Source organism: Cyprinodon tularosa, unplaced genomic scaffold (genome assembly GCF_016077235.1).
Source record: "Cyprinodon tularosa strain WSP-4 unplaced genomic scaffold, ASM1607723v1 ctg630, whole genome shotgun sequence".
NCBI classification, from domain to species: domain Eukaryota; kingdom Metazoa; phylum Chordata; class Actinopteri; order Cyprinodontiformes; family Cyprinodontidae; genus Cyprinodon; species Cyprinodon tularosa.
Window position 1 is genome coordinate 289,799 of NW_024039375.1, and position 16,877 is coordinate 306,675.

The following is a 16,877-nucleotide window of genomic DNA, read 5'->3' on the forward strand; positions in this document are numbered from 1 at the left end:
AAACAAGTTTTTTGCAGGTTGACCGTAGAATAATTGGCCTTTTTCACTTAATATTGCAAGTCTGACTTATTTATAAAGTAGCTGGAGAAACTGTTATCCAAATATATGTTTCTGTAACATATTTAAAATTTTAAATTGTTGTGTATGCATACAACCATAAGTATCTTTTAATTTTTCTATGCAAAACTATTTAAATGGGATTTTCTAAAATTAGTGCTGCAAGTTTGAAAAATATTAGCATTTAAATTTAAGAAGAAAGATTTATTTTGCACATTGAAATGGCCATAATTAAGAGAGATTAAAGAAAAATAAAATTACACTTCTGCTTCATGAAAACAATGTAACCGATAAATAATTTTAACAGTATTTCACCCTAGAATTATTTGATTATTTTAATACTAATAATAATTGACAAGACTTGAGCAACAGTAAACGCATAAAAAACATCACCCTATCTAAAATAAAAACATAAAACATTAGGTACTTTATTTGCCTGTCAGGCTATGTGCATGTGCTTGCATCTAAATGTAAATGTGCACATTCTTTTCTTTTAAGTGTGCATCGGCTTCACGTGCAGGGTTTCCATGAGTGTTAGTTACGCAACTCAAAAAAAGGGTTGACTTGCCTCCCCAAAGACAACAGCTGAGAAGATAAAACACACCACTTCAATATATTTTCAAATTTATTCATGTTCTCTTCTCATGTATAACTTGCAAGCTTTCCTGAGTGGAATTCCCACAGATCTGTGGAGAAGCTCAAAACTCCAGATCAAACACCCCACAAAGTGTCTGGTGACTGTTTTGGTCATAAACCGTGAAAGCTGGGAAAACCAGCAACAGATAAAAAATAAAAATACTGAGAGTAGATGCAGCTGCAGGGCATACAGTATGAAGCGAATGAAGTAGCTTGCATTGAACATACTCTTTCTATGATGAACAACCAAATAATTTTACTTTATAGATTACATAAGGATTATTTTATTATAAGCGCAAGTGATTTAAGATTTTCACGAGAACATTTTAATGTAAATATTAAAGTATTCTAGTAGAACATCCATGATAGACAGCTTTAAATTAATTACTTTTAGTTTTTCCTTTTCCTAGTTAAAACTTTCAGGGGTTTTTTATCTAATACTCACAATTTTTTCCTATTATATCATTAAAGTGTAACTCTTTTAATACATTTGTTATTGAATTTAACTGGATTTCTGGCTTTAACTGACTGAAAAATTCTTTGACATATCCTTGTACCCATGAAAAAGGTGGCATTAGTCAAGACGTGTCAATACAAATGGACAACAAACCTGTACTGTAAGGGTCATTTAAGTGCTCTATGCTTTGTTTACTCTGATAAGAGAAAAAAAGGAAAATCTTAATGCAATGACTTCATTTAGCAGGTTTTGTGTCTGGTCTCTGTTGCAGACCTTAGGGGGCGTCACCATCAACCTAAGCGCTCCATCAAGAAAAGCCATTAAGAGAAGCAGTCATATTAAAGCTGTTCACTAAACTGATGTGAAATGCAATTAGGCTGACAGAGCCTGTAACCCAGGCAGTTTATGTAAGCCTGTTAATATTCAGCTGGAGCAGCATGTCCATGTGCTTTTTTTCTCCGACGGACAGATAAGATAGATTAGATAATAAATTATCCAAACTGGGTCCCATAAAGAGCATATTTCTAGTGTTTGGAAAGGAAAGAATTAACACTGCTCAAGTTCTCTTTCATCTTATAATACACCCCCTTTCCAACTATCTGGATATGTTTGGTTTTCGTAATTGTGCTCCTTTACATGTTCAAGAGACGCTGTGAAAAGGCCCATCTTTACTGAGAAATGAAATGGAATCTGATATGGGTGGGGAGTTTTCAACACTGAGGACAAGAAAAATGAAGGAGAACCATCATGGAGGGACAAGCCACTGCACGGCGTGTATTACAGACAAATAGAAGAAGTGGCTGATATCAAAAAATCCTACCAGTGGCTGGAAAAGGCTGGACTGAAGGACAGCCCAGAGGCACTAATCATGGCAGCACAAGAACAGGCACTCAGTACAAGATCAATAGAGGCCAGGGTCTACCACACCAGGCAGGACCCCTGGTGCAGACTGTGCAAAGATGCCTCTGAAACAATACATCACATAACAGCAGGGTGTAAAATGCAGGCAGGAAGTGCATACATGGAATGCCACAACCAGGTAGCTGTCATAGTGTCCAGGAACATCTGCCATGAGTATGAGCTGGAAGTCCCAAGGTCAAAAGGGAAGACACCTCCTAAGGTAGTTGAGAATGACCGAGCTAGGATCCTATGGGACTTCAAGATCCAGACTGACAAACAGGTGATGGCTAACCAACCAGACATCGTGTTGCTCGACAAACAGCAGAAGAAGGCAGTAGTGATAGATGTGGCAATCCCAAGCAACACCAACATCAAGAAGAAAGAACACGAGAAGCTTGAGAAATACCAAGGGCTGAAAGAGGAGCTAGAAAAGTAGTAAGTGGTAATTGGAGCACTGGGGGCTGTGACCCCCAAACTGGGAGAGTGGCTACAGCAGATTCCACGTAAAACATCAGAGGTCTCTGTCCAGAAGAGTGCCGTCCTAGGAACAGCTAAGATACTGCGCAGAACCCTCAAACTCTCAGGCCTCTGGTAGAGGACCAGAGCTTGTAGTTTTTTGTTGTTATATATATATATATATATATATATATATATATATATATATATATATATATATATATATATATATATATATATATAATAAAAATGAAAACCATGTTGTTGAGCAACCCTTTGAAGCAATCACTGAAATCTGTTGTTTTCTGTAATGTTCAGGATAGAGCTGGGCGATATGGCGATATATATCGTGAGGACGAGAGAAACATGTCTATCGTGACCTTTCTCCTGTATTTTTTCTATCGTGATAAACTTCTTTATTATTATTATTACTGCTAATATACATTTTAATATAATCTGTTAATATAACATTTTGCGTTTTTGCTATGCAAACTCTAAGTGTATATAACGAAAAAAAAAAGAGAATAAAAAGATAATGTGTAGAGAACGTGGTTTTGCGACACTACACCGCTTTACGTCACGCGGCTTTGCACCATACGTTTGCGACATTACTGATGGAGAGAGCCCGTGAAATTTCTTTCTGGCTTGAAAAAAAATGAATGATGGACACCCAAGAAGATTTTACCGTTAAAGCGGAGCTGCCTGGCTTATATGCTAGTTGTCGGGCTTAAGTGGAGAGAGAGGTACGCAGTGGTGCGACGCATTATGCGTTGACTACGGACATGTGGATGAGTAGAGCAACACAGCCTTATATGAGTCTCACCATCCTTATCACGGACTGGACCCTCCGCGCTCGGTGTCTACAGACCGTGTACTTTCCTGAGGACCACACCGGAGTGATGCTCGCCCAAGGTATGAGCCTGACATTGCTATGCACTTTTGTACGTTCGCTAGTTTTACTATTATTGGTTTTACTAATATGCTTACACCAATGAAGTGTGTGCTTTTACAGCATACGCATCCATTACTGGACCTCACTGATATTATAATTTATTCTGAAGGGGGGAAAAGTGAAGGCTACTGCACCTGTGAGTGTTGTGTTTACACACAAAGGTGTTGTAGCATTCACTTTTTCCCCTTTAGAGTAAATCATACTGTGTGTATTAGTGTGTACTGTTTGTTATAGTTTGTTGTATAGTACTGTTGTGTTCCATGTTTTTAAACTGTGCAGCACGTTTCTCTTGTGACTGCTGAAAAATAAAGAGAACAACTGAAACACCCATAATTGTGGTACAGGTCGTATGATGGATCACATTTTTAACTACACTGACACTCCTATCCAGTAGAACATGTGGGCATTTTAATTAATGTAGTTATTACCCGTGCAGACACATTTCTTCTTAAATAGGCGAGGCGCCTCCTAGTGGAAAACAAGGTAAGTGAAAGACAAGAGAAAAAACTGGCCTTGGAATTTTATAAAATGTCAATAACAAATGAATATTAAATGATTAATTACTGCAGCGCAATAGCCAAGATTCTATACTGTTCACTGTCATGGCCGCAAATTGCATAACTGGTGTTCTTGGTTTGGGGTTGGGATTCTCATATTAGGAAACAAGATGATGGGTAAAAAATAGGCGATGAAAGATTTTTTTCAACCCTGTCCATCTGACGGACTATGAAAACATAAAATGCAACATCAGTTGTGGTATATCGTGATATATATCGTTATCGTGATATAAAATAATCCATATCGTGATATAGTATTTTTTCCATATCGCCCAGCCCTAGTTCAGGAAATGTTCAGTCAGATAAGTCACACTATCTAAGAAATCATCTGGAGGCATCTCACTTAATTTAACCAGTTTATATCTGGGTTGAGGTATCCATGTTTCCCTCAGTCTTTTCATTATAGCTCAGCTGGCTTAGGTTACTGAAGTAGCAGCAATAGTGCCTTGTTTTATTCTCAAAACTGGCTTTGGTTTCGCCCTCAGGATTATCCTGCCTTCCTTCATGTGGAATCTAAACTCTAAAGGATCTAAAGGATCTAAACTCCTCCCTGTTCTTCAGTCTTCGGGGCTTCAACCTCTGGCACTCTCGGCACCATTCCCTGCATCTTGTCGGCAACCGACCGGCTGGAATCCACCTTGAACGAACTGGACCAGGTTAGTGACTCACAGGTTGATAATCATCCTCTGCCAGATTGACATGGTCACTAACCTGTGTGTTCTTCCTGCAGAGGTTCATACCTTATACAACCTAGCGGTTCACTGGAGATCCACTGTTTTTAATAAACGCTTTTTGAGATATCATATTGTCTGTCTGTCTGAATACTGGATTCTCTGCCCTGAGCTCAGACACCAACAGAGTGTTAGCCATTTGTTAACTAATCATTCAATGTAGAAAATTGAGAATTAAGTTCTGCTGGTCAAAAAAGGTCAGCAAGACCAACAAAAATTCTTAGAAAATTAGAATTACACATGTTGACAGATTGAAATATATTCAATACCAACAAAAAGCATTAAAACTGAAAAAGATTTCCAGCCTTCATGTTATGTAAATGTAAAGTTTCAGTAACAATATTTAGGTAATGTTCTATTTAAAAGTATTTTTTGTTGAGTTATAACCACCTATTCCAAAAAACCCTATTGAAGATTGGGTAACAATCCAAGGCATGTAGAAGACGCAACAACCAGCACAATAGGTGCTCTGATCATAGGCCACCAAAACCAAACTTTTTCACCTAACTACAAAACTCTATGTGAACAAAAATCTGTACATGCAGCGACGTACACTATATTGCCAAAAGTATTTGCTCACCTGCCTTGACTCACATATGAGCTTAAGTGACATCCCGTTCCTAATCCATAGGGTTCAATATGACGTCGGTCCACCCTTTGCAGCTAGAACAGCTTCAACTCTTCTGGGAAGGCTGTCCACAAGGTTTAGGAGTGTGTTTATGGGAATTTTTGACCATTCTTCCAGAAGCGCATTTGTGAGGTCGCACACTGATGTTGGACGAGAAGGCCTGGCTCTCAGTCTCCGCTCTAATTCATCCCAAAGGTGTTCTATCGGGTTGAGGTCAGGACTCTGTGCAGGCCAGTCAAGTTCATCCACACCAGACTCTGTCATCCATGTCTTTATGGACCTTGCTTTGTGCACTGGTGCACAGTCATGTTGGAAGAGGAAGGGGCCAGCTCCAAACTGTTCCCACAAAGTTGGGAGCATGGAATTGTCCAAAATGTCTTGGTATGCTGAAGCATTCAGAGTTCCTTTCACTGGAACTAAGGGGCCAAGCCCAGCTCCTGAAAAACAACCCCACACCATAATCCCCCCTCCACCAAACTTTACACTTGGCACAATGCAGTCAGACAAGTACCGTTCTCCTGGCAACCGCCAAACCCAGACCCGTCCATCAGATTGCCAGATGGAGAAGCGCGATTCGTCACTCCAGAGAACGCGTCTCCACTGCTCTAGAGTCCAGTGGCGGCGTGCTTTACACCACCGCATCCGACGCTTTGCATTGCACTTGGTGATGTATGGCTTGGATGCAGCTGCTCGACCATGGAAACCCATTCCATGAAGCTCTCTGCGCACTGTTCTATAGCTAATCTGAAGGCCACATGAAGTTTGGAGGTCTGTAGTGATTGACTCTGCAGAAAGTTGGCGACCTCTTCGCACTATGCGCGTCAGCATCCGCTGACCCCGCTCCGTCAGTTTACGTGGCCTACCACTTCGTGGCTGAGTTGCTGTCGTTCCCAAACACTTCCATTTTCTTATAATACAGCTGACAGTTGACTGTGGAATATTTAGGAGCGAGGAAATTTCACGACTGGATTTGTTGCACAGGTGGCATCCTATCACAGTTCCACGCTGGAATTCACTGAGCTCCTGAGAGCGACCCATTCTTTCACAAATGTTTGTAAAAACAGTCTGCATGCCTAGGTGCTTGAATTTATACACCTGTGGCCATGGAAGTGATTGGAACACCTGATTCCAATAATTTGGATGGGTGAGCAAATACTTTTGGCAATATAGTGTATGTCAGATATTCAACCAGAGCACTTTTAGTAAGCGAAAAGTATAATGGTCAATCCTCAGAACCAATTGTCCTACATATTATTAATGTGTCTCTGCTCCAACACTGAACAAAATGATTGCACAGCCTCATCAAAAGCCATCAAGAGCTATAAAGGTTTGTTAATGACTTCTTTTTTTTATTTATGTGTGTAGAGGCAAGGAAATATGCATGGACAGAGGGAAGACCCCTAACTCAGAGCATAGCATAATTATAGATTAGAATTTAAATCGGAGATCTAACTATCCAATTAAGGATTTGTGATAATGCAAAAAATATGTTCAAATATTTCCATGATCCAATCTAACTCAATGGTTCTGCTAAATCCCAGTCCAGTCTTCTAACATGCAACATTTTCTTAGCAATTTTTTGCACCTTTGTATTGGTTTATACTTTAGAACTTCTATAAAATATAAAAATATTATATCCTCTAAACATTTCAAGATTCAAATTTTACTGGTAGATGATGGATCCACCTATAAAGTAATTTTATCTTTACAGTGGAATTACCTTCAAATAACACCTAACTACTCTGTTACCACACTGACCATTGTGATAAACGCCATAAAAATCCTTTCAGTGTGAGAAAGGCAAAGATAGTAAACAACAGGCCTGTAGGTGGCACACATTAGTTGCGTGACTAAATGTGTTGGTGTTACTACCACTGAAAGTCTCTCTTTGTGATCTAAAGAGATTTTTTTCCCAATGATGTTCTGTCTCACACGCAGAGATAACTGCACACGCAGAGATAACTGCACACGCAGCATTGTGTCAGATATGACGAAGCAGGACTTGTGTGTATGTGACTGCCTATGTCTCTTTGAGTTACCTTATTCACACATCAAGCTTATGTAAAGCCCTATCACTATGTGGTAGTTGAGTGTGAACAGGCAGACTGCAGTGCTGCCACACCAAGCTGGCTCCTCTTCCTGGCCTGCTGACTCCATCAACCAACAGTGCTCATAACAATGATGATTCAGAGTGACGCAACAACTGATTTGTTTTTACTTACTGCATAGAAAAGAGGTAAAACAGGCACTGGAGGATGAAGATGATTTTTAATTCAGTGAATATAGTCTACGGATATGTTTTTATTGATTTCCCAAACTTTTAAAAAGAGTCACTTCTTAGACAAAATTAAGAAAAATTAAACAATAATCAATGAAACTATTTTAATATGTCCATATATTCTGAAATAAATCTTAAAACCACAAAACATTTAAAGAAAGTTAAGATCCTTGATCTTTTAGCAACAACTTCTCGTTGGTTTTGCACCAATATCAGTATCGGACAGGGCCCCGATCCAGCACTAAAATGGTGGTATCGGTATGTGCGAGTACCAACAAATAGGGCACCGATACTATTTTGAGAGCCAAAAGTTTATTCAACTATTGTCACCCATTCCAGGTAGGCAATAAAAAGTTCTACTGGATTAACTTTGTATTAGTCTTTCTCCTGCTTCACAAAGGTAGGCAGCAGCTTGACAAAGCCATGACAGCGACTATTTTACATTCAAGTAGAATGCTGTTCTTCATATATACACACACACACATCAATTTCAAACAGATAGTATCGGTATCGGCCAATACTGCACAGCCAGGTATCGGGTATCGGTATCATGGCCAAAAATGGCATGGATGCAACACTACTCCTCATTAGTATGAAATTCCAGGTAAATTGGGTTTGAGAACCTTAGCATACTGAGGTTATATGGTTGGGCTTAAAACTGCTCAGCTACTGTAATTGTGTGAAACTGAACCTAGTGTTAGTACTTTTTTTTATTTTTTTTATTCGTTTCATGATGATTTTATGCAAAATATTGTGGAAAGGACTTTAAGGTATCAACAGGTTTGTTATGTTCGTTAAATTTTCTTCTTTTTGGAATCCTGTTTTCCAAAGCTGAAATGATCCAAGAGGATGCGTCACGAAACTGATTATGTTCCGTTATCAATTTGTTGTTTTCAGGAACATGTCCAGGTCGCTACTTCAGGTCGCTATTTCATTTGCTTGGCATGTAATAGTGAAAAGTCAGTATGAAACCAAAACCCTTTTTTAACGTGATTCCATTAATTCTATTCCATTCCATTGCATTCCAATGAAGATATTTTAGGTTAATTTACTAATTTTGGGTGACATTCATGATGCACATCACAGCTAGTTTAAAAGCAACGTTACAAGCAGGTCTTATATTTTGTTGACTAAGGCAACTTTTAAGTAAAAAAACAAAACAAAACAAAACAAAAAAAATCATTTTAATTAAGAAATAAAATGCCAGATGAAAAAGTAATGTTGACGGGATTTGAAGTGTTACCATGCCTTGTCCCAGCTGGAGAGATAATAACAACTTATGGCTCAAATCAAAATTCTCCTGTCTGTTTTTATCTTTTTCCAGCAGAATGGTATAAACGCCCACATGTTACCTGCCACTGTGTTGATTGCCACAGCCATTTTCTAGGCTCTATACTTAGCTAAACTAGAACAAATTTAAAGGCTGGCTGCACAGCAACAGTGTTTTGAGGCCCTAGACAGTGTCACCCCGTAGCTCTGAGATTACTAGAGAGCTAAAAAAGGTATATTGACTTTACATAATATGGTCAAGACAAGAACACTCACTACTAATAGTGTTATCGTCTTTTGCTTAATCCAAATTTGAAATGAGAGGGGTTGTACAGTAAGTAGTGTTGTGCACATAAATACACAAAGCTCTGATTCTAACAGGTGTCTGGTTAGCCGCATTACTTAAAACATGCAAACTTTTATGAGGTTTCTTCTTTAAAGAATCCAAACAATGAATCTGAATCATCCATCCATCCATCCATTTTCTGTCCTGCTAAATCCCAGTTGGGGTAGAGAGGGGTGCTGGAGCCTATCTCCAGCTGTCTATGGGCGAGGAATCTGAATCATTAAAAAAAAAAATTTAAATTAGGCCAATCCCTAAATTGTCAGGGAGTTTTAATGTTGTTTTATCAAAAGAGAAATACTGAAGGGGACGTTACTTTCATATCCAGATGAGTACCTTTGATTCTCCTTTTGCCTTCAGAATAGAAATCATTTCTCAGGAAACTGATTGAACAAATCGTCAGAAACGTTTCCTAGAGATTTATGTTCATATCAACATGATGGCATCACACACTTGCAGGAGATGCATGTTATTTCCCCACATCTCAAAATGTTGCTGTAAAATTAAGGTCTGGTGACAGATTCTACAGATTGTCTTTGAGAATTGCTCCATTTTATCTCAAATATCTCTCTGCATGCCGGAGAAAAGCCTCTCAACAGCATAATGTTGCCACCACATTTGTGGAGGCAATCTCTAGGGTTCTCTTCCCTGAGCTGGGAACCTGATCAATGGTTTCCTTCCCATATCTCACCAAGGCTGTCCTGGTTCCATTTTTTATCCATACTTTAGGTGAAGGGAGATGATCAAAACCAGGGATGCCTTTGGAGAAGACGGATGCCTCTTCTCCAAAACACCAAAATGGCATTGCTGAATTCTCCACAATAATGTCATTCAATCCTTCAGAGCACTGATAATGTAACTTAGGTATGTTGAAAACACACACATTTAAAGTTGCAGGACATTATCTTTTGATGCTTCCACAACTAAATTCTGCTTTAAATTTCACCACAGTTTTATAACCTTTCCTCTTTGGTGAATCCTGCTCTAGTAGATGCTGATACACTGTTTTTGTATGCATATTTAAGTCCTTCACTAATTCCTGGATAAACCTAGTTAATAATTAGGTGAAAATTGTTTGCACTGGATTTTATTTAAGAGTAGGAGATTAAAAATGAGTTGGCTACCATTGCAGTTTTTAGATTTTACAAAAAAAAAAAAAAAGCTAAACATTCTGAAAATCATTTATCATTTTCATTTAACACCTATGTGCCATTTTGGGTTGGCCCATTAAATAACATTTGGGACACTTTGAAATCTATCTTATTAAAAAGCTAGCATGCAAATTTCAAAGGTCTGGTTACTCTCTTAAGACCTTATGCAAACACAACCAGTACACAAAGCCTAACATGTAACACCAAAAAAACTCTCCAAGTGTGTGTCTAACAGCATCACCGAAGACTATTCTTCAAACATAAATGCAAGCAAGACTGAACACTGGAACTATTAATGCCTTCAGATGGTGCAGATCACACCCACTTGCTGTGATCGTTCATGTTATTCTAGGAATTATGTAACATGCAAAGTAGAAAAAAGGGATCCTATAGAAGAATGGCTGTCAGCAGAAAAGAGAAAGCAGGGGTAACAGCGTACCCAGAAACATTCCTTCATGGAGCTCTCTGCAACCTGCAGGACTCCATAAATCCCACCCTCATCCTGAATGCATGAGGCATCAAAATGTATGTGCAGACACTGGAGCAAGTGGACTCCACAAAGGGAAATCAATATCTAACCCCAACCCCCAATATGTAAATGAGCTGTGACTGAGGCCAGCATGCTCTGAGTGAGAAATCCATCTTGTATGAGCTAACCAAATATCCATTGAGAGGGGAAATTTTACCACAGAGAGGATACAATGCAGGCTTTCTCACCTGATTTTGATGCATTAGGTTTACCCTGGAGCAATGAATCTAAAATCCCTCATTTAGAGCAGAAAAAACATGCAAATCATTTTTGCCATATGTTTGCAATGGGTGTATTACAGTTATTAAACTTGAAATTGAATTGAAAGATATGTCAAAAGCATTTATGTTAATTCTGGGGATTTAATATGTGTGATCAATCAGAGTGGGGTAGCCGATATGACTCAGCACCTGTGTTTTGCAGATCTCTCCTTTCCCCGTTATTAATAATGCAATAATAATAATAATAAATTATAGCAGGCAACTGTTTTCCGTAATTGCTTTTAATAACCTTATAGACTCTATAGGGTATTTTTCCTGTAATGTGCAATATCATCGCTGTAGCCTGACAGTAATTCAGCACCAAGGCAGCCAGCCAAGTTTCTACAGACACCGCAGTAGATCTGTGATCCTCTCAGAAGCCCAATGCAGATATTTTTCCATCCTTTCAGACTCACACAAAATGAGTGTTTATAATTGGAGCAGTAAGACACAGCAGGGCAATTAGGTCAATCAGCGAGGCGCTCCCACCTCAGAATCTAGGTTTCTAGATCTGTTGCTCAGCTGTGATTTCACACCCGCAAAACAGCCCCTTTAAAATTCGGATGTTATCACAACCAGAACCTAGACCCAGTTCTAATGATATAAACAATGGATCCCCCCCCCCCCATCTCATAGAGGTATGAGGTTCAGTTCCTTAGAATAATATTCTATTATCCAGAGGGTAAGGTTACACCGACTGCAATTTCACAGACTTTTAAGCGAATATTGAGTTATGTTTTTTACGGGCTTTTGTTTTTATGTTAATGTGAAAAAAGGAGAGCAAATTTTTTTACCTGTTCGGCGCAGCGTCTTCCAGTAAAACACCGGCTCTTTCGGACGCAGAGGCGCCGCAGACTCTCAGCTACCGTAATACCGGGACAAGGCGTGCACGCAGACTGCGTTCTTGTTTACGTCCGTTATTACGGTGCTCTGGGAAATACTTTTGCTAGAAAATACCATCGGCCGTTTTTCGGGGGTATGAGGGGGAAAAAAGGACACTTAGAGTAAATCACAAGTGCGATCAGTGGTAATTGATTCAGCTCAATATGGAAAAATAGAAAGTAATGCTTAAAGGAAACTGCAAGATAGCCTATATGTTTAGCTTAAAAAATAAGGAAAATTTTATTTGATCATGTTAAAATTGCACCCAGATAGAAATAAAAATTAAATTGAAAAAAAAAAAATTGTCTATCATAATTATCATAAGAATAACAAACCGGCAGGCTATAGAACATCATATATATATTATTCTCTGATACTTTTTAGGCTACATTAAAAGAGCAAAGCATTTAATGTACATATTAAGGACTTGTTGGACTAGAGGGAAGTTTTTATTTTATTTCTTACATCGTTCCATATGTTTGAAGTAAATCTAATAAATATGAAAAATATGTTTAATCACTTTTACCATTTACTATAGCCTAATAAGCCAGTTCCTTACAGGGGGGAAATATCTATACAGGCAAAAGCAGGAAAAAAAAAAAAATAGGTACCAGCGGTTAAAATAAAAACTCACTGTTATATTTGGTGATTGAATAGTTGTAAAAAAAAAAAAAAATGGAGCTTTGGCAAAATGTCACGGTTTTTGCTTTGATATACGGGCGCCCCCTCGTGTGCAACCTAAATAACTACACACACACACAAAAAAAAAGCTATTACCGGTAACTATGTAATTTGTTAGTTGAGCTTTTGTTGCATCAGCGTTATCAAATAAGCTTTTTAAATCAAATAAGTTAAAAAAATAAATAAATAAATTATATATATGTATATATATATATATATGTATATATATATATATATATATATATATATATATATATATATATATATATATATATATATATATATATATATATATATAGTGCTGCTTGAAAGTTTGTGAACTAGTTCAGTAGTTTAGATTTTTCTTTATTTTTACCATGATTTTCTTATTTTTTCATCACCAGTTTTTGTATATGAAATGTCAGGTTTATATTCATCAATTCCATTCATTTGTTTTGAGGAAAATGTGGGAGTTGAAAGCAAACTAAATGAAAAACGGAATCAGAGCATCTGCAAAAGTAAATGAACCACAGCTGCACTGGTAAAGACAATCAGGTAAAAGACTCAGGTGAAGCACATGTTAGTGCTTGAGTAATCAATTAAGCAGACCAATCAAATGAGACATCCTTGGGAAAAGTTTGGAGGCGCACTGGTTAAAAGGGAGACGAAACCAAACAAACTACTGTTGTGTCAAGGCATAAAGACCAGATCAACAATGCCGAGAGGAAGGGAGACATCTGAGGACGTCAGGAAGAAGGTGGTGACAGCCCATCAGACTGGGGAAAGCTTTAAGACCATCTCCAAAAGATTCCAGCTTCATCCATCCACTGTAAGACAGGCATCACTACAACTCTGCCCAGATGTGGACGGCCGTCAAAACTTTCACAAAGAAGCACCAGAAAAATAATGATGCAGGTAAAGGCCAACCCACGCATCATCTCCAGAGAATTGCAGACCTCTCTGTCAGCGTCTGGGATAAATGTACATGCGTCTACAATCAGGCGAAATATCAATAGACATGGCATTCATGGGAGAGTTGCTAGAAGGAAGCCTCTGCTCTCAAGAAAGAACAAAGCTGCACGTTTAAAGTTTGCCAGAGAACACTTGGACAAACCAGAGGCTTTCTGGAAGTCCATTCTCTGGACGGATGAGTCCAAAATTGAATTATTTGGCCACAATCACATGCGCCATGTTTGGAGAAAAGTAAACACTGAATTTAAAGAGAAGAACCTCCTCCCAACAGTGAAGCACGGTGGTGGAAATGTGAAAGTCTGGGCCTGCTTTTCTGCCTCTGGACCTGGACGACTCCATATTATCCAGGGAACCGTCAATTCCCAGGGCTATCAACAAATTCTTGATCAGAATCTCTTGCCATCAGTCAGGGAGTTGAAGCTGGGACGGAAATGGATTATGCAACAAGACAATGACCCAAAGCATTCCAGCAAAAGTACCAAAGAATGGCTTAAGAGAAAGAAGATTTGCACTCTGGATTGGCCCAGTCAAAGTCCAGACCTCAATCCCATAGAAATGCTGTGGCAAGATCTGAAACGGGCAGTACATGCCAGATGTCCCTCCAACATCTCTCAACTGGCAGAGTTCTGCAAGGAGGAGTGGACAAAAATCCCAAAAAGCAGATGTGAGACACTTGTTTGTGGTTACAGAAGACGTTTAGTTGAAGTAATGGCTGCAAAAGGCGGTGCCACAAGGTACTAACTGAAAGAGTTCACATACTTTTGCACTTGGCATATTTTCTGTCTTTGACAGATAAAATACTTTTGTTGAATAAATAATAAAAAGATGCATCTTTTTTGTCTTTGTGTTCCTTATCTGGAAGGTCCGCATTACAATTTGAGCTTTGGATGTTCATTTTACATGATTATTATAATTTTTCTTTAGAAAACAATGGCCATGTTTGGATAGTTCACAAACTTTCAAGCAGCACTGTATATATATATATAATTATTGTGCATATTGTTAAAATGCATTTCATTATGCTTATTTGTTGTCTAATTTAGGAAGTCCCCAATGATTCTGCTTTTACATTGAGATCACTCGATGCTTTAGATAAATTTATTAGCAGAGAGGCGGCTGTTCCACACAAGTTGTAAGTCATAATTTTAACGTTTTATTAAAAAACATAGTCCATCAATCAAAGCTCCAATCAAAAGCAAGAACAGGAATTTAACAAGGTCACTTGTATGGGGATTGGAGTATAATCTAAGCTGTAAAATGCTCTGAATTAACAGGAGTATTCAAAACACTTATTCTCATAAAATCATCATGCATGGGATATTGCTAATTAAATAAAGTGCTGTACTTTTGATTTAATAAGTCATGTTAATGACCTCAAAACAGCTAATTGTGTATTGCTATAAAATGTGTTAGGTAAACTGAGTTTCCAACTCTTCAGGACACGTAACAAGTCCTTGGTAAGGAGTTTGATACATAAATTCATGAAATCGGGGCTGTGACTTTAGCAACCATCTGAACATCTGGCCTCTCTCTAGTTGTGAAGGAAAACAGCATTATGCATTCAAGATTAAAGCACAAGCTGTTTCCCTCCAACTTTGGCCAGAGGAAAAGTGACTTTGAAATGTTTTAGGAATGCCTTTACACTGACATTTTAAAGTATTTGAGGCAAGCATTAACTTTCATAGATACATTTAAAAGGGAACGAATTTAGCATTTATTCAAAATACAATTTGACTTACATCATAATAGACTGAAGATGTTTTCTTTTTCACAATTAGATCTTCTTAAAACCAACAGTTTGAGATGTACTGTAAGAAGTGCCATGTTGCAGACTATCAATCGATATATATATATATATATATATATATATATATATATATATATATATATATATATGTGTGTGTGTGTGTGTGGATACATATATAATTATAGATATATTCATATATACAAACAGTGGGACCAAAAAGTATTTAGTCAGCCACTAAAGTTCTCCTACTTAGAATAATGAGAGAGGTCTGACAAAATGAGAAAAAAAGAATCCAGGAAATCACATTGTAGGATTTTTAAATAATATATTTGTAAATTATGGTGGAAAATAAGTATATGGTCAGTCACTAAAGTTTAGCTCAATACTTTGTAACATAACCTGGTCACCAAGAGATTTACACACACTGTAGCTGTTATTTTGGCCCATTCCTCCATGCAGATCTCCTTTAGAGCAGTGATGTTTCGAGGCTGTCACAGAGCAGCACAGATTTTAACTCCTTCCACACATTTTCTATCGAGTTGAGGTCTGGAGACTGGCTAGGTCACTCCAGGATCTCGAAATGCTTTTTATGGAGCCACTCCTTCGTTGCCCGGGGTGTGTGTTTGAGATCACTGTCATGCTGGAAGATCTAGCCAAGTTTCATCTTCAAAGCTCTCACTGATGAAAGGAGGTTTTAGCTTAAAATCTCACGATACATGGTCCTGTTCATTCTTCCATCAGCACAGATCAATTTTCCTTTCCCCTTTGCAGAAAAACAGCCCCAAAGCATGATGTTTCCTCCCCCATGCTTCACAGTAGGTATGGTGTTCTTGGGATGCAACTCTGCATTCTTCTTGCTACAAAGGAAGATGGATATTTAATAAGATCTTTAAAAAGATGGATTACAAAGTGTTGGAATTGTCCCACATTTTTGGGGGGGTTTTTACCAAAAAGTTCTATTTTGGTTTCATCTGACCACATGATATTCTCCCAATCCTCTTCTGGATTATCTATATGCTCTCTGGCAAACTTCAGGTGGGCCTGGACATGTACTGGCTTGAACAGGGAGACATGTCTGGCACTGCAGGATTTGAGTCCCTCTTGGTGTAGTGTGTTACTTATGGTAGCCTTTGTGACTTTGTTCCAAACTCTCTGCAGATCATTCATCAGGTCCCTCCGTGTAGTTCTGGGAATTTTGCTCACCGTTCTCATGATAATTTTGACCCAACAGGGTGAGACCTTACGTGGAGCCCCAGATCGAGGTAGATTATCAGTGGTCTTGTATGTGTTCCATTTTCTTAAATTTTCTCCCACAGTTATTTTTTTCACAACAAGCTGCATGCCTATTGTAGATCTACTTGTCCCAGCCTGATGCATGTCTACAATTTTCTTCCTGGTGTCCTTCGACAGCT

General features: G+C 38.3%; 1 protein-coding gene across 1 annotated transcript in view; it reads right to left on the minus strand.

Annotated features, from left to right (window-relative positions):
* Positions 1-12,093, minus strand: part of map2 (microtubule-associated protein 2) — a 118,295-nt gene extending 106,202 nt beyond the window's left edge. The window contains exon 1 of the mRNA XM_038308170.1: positions 11,999-12,093. The gene's annotated coding sequence lies outside the window, so the exon portion shown is untranslated. The remainder of the gene's footprint in view (positions 1-11,998) is intronic.
* Positions 12,094-16,877: the final 4,784 nt, after the last annotated feature.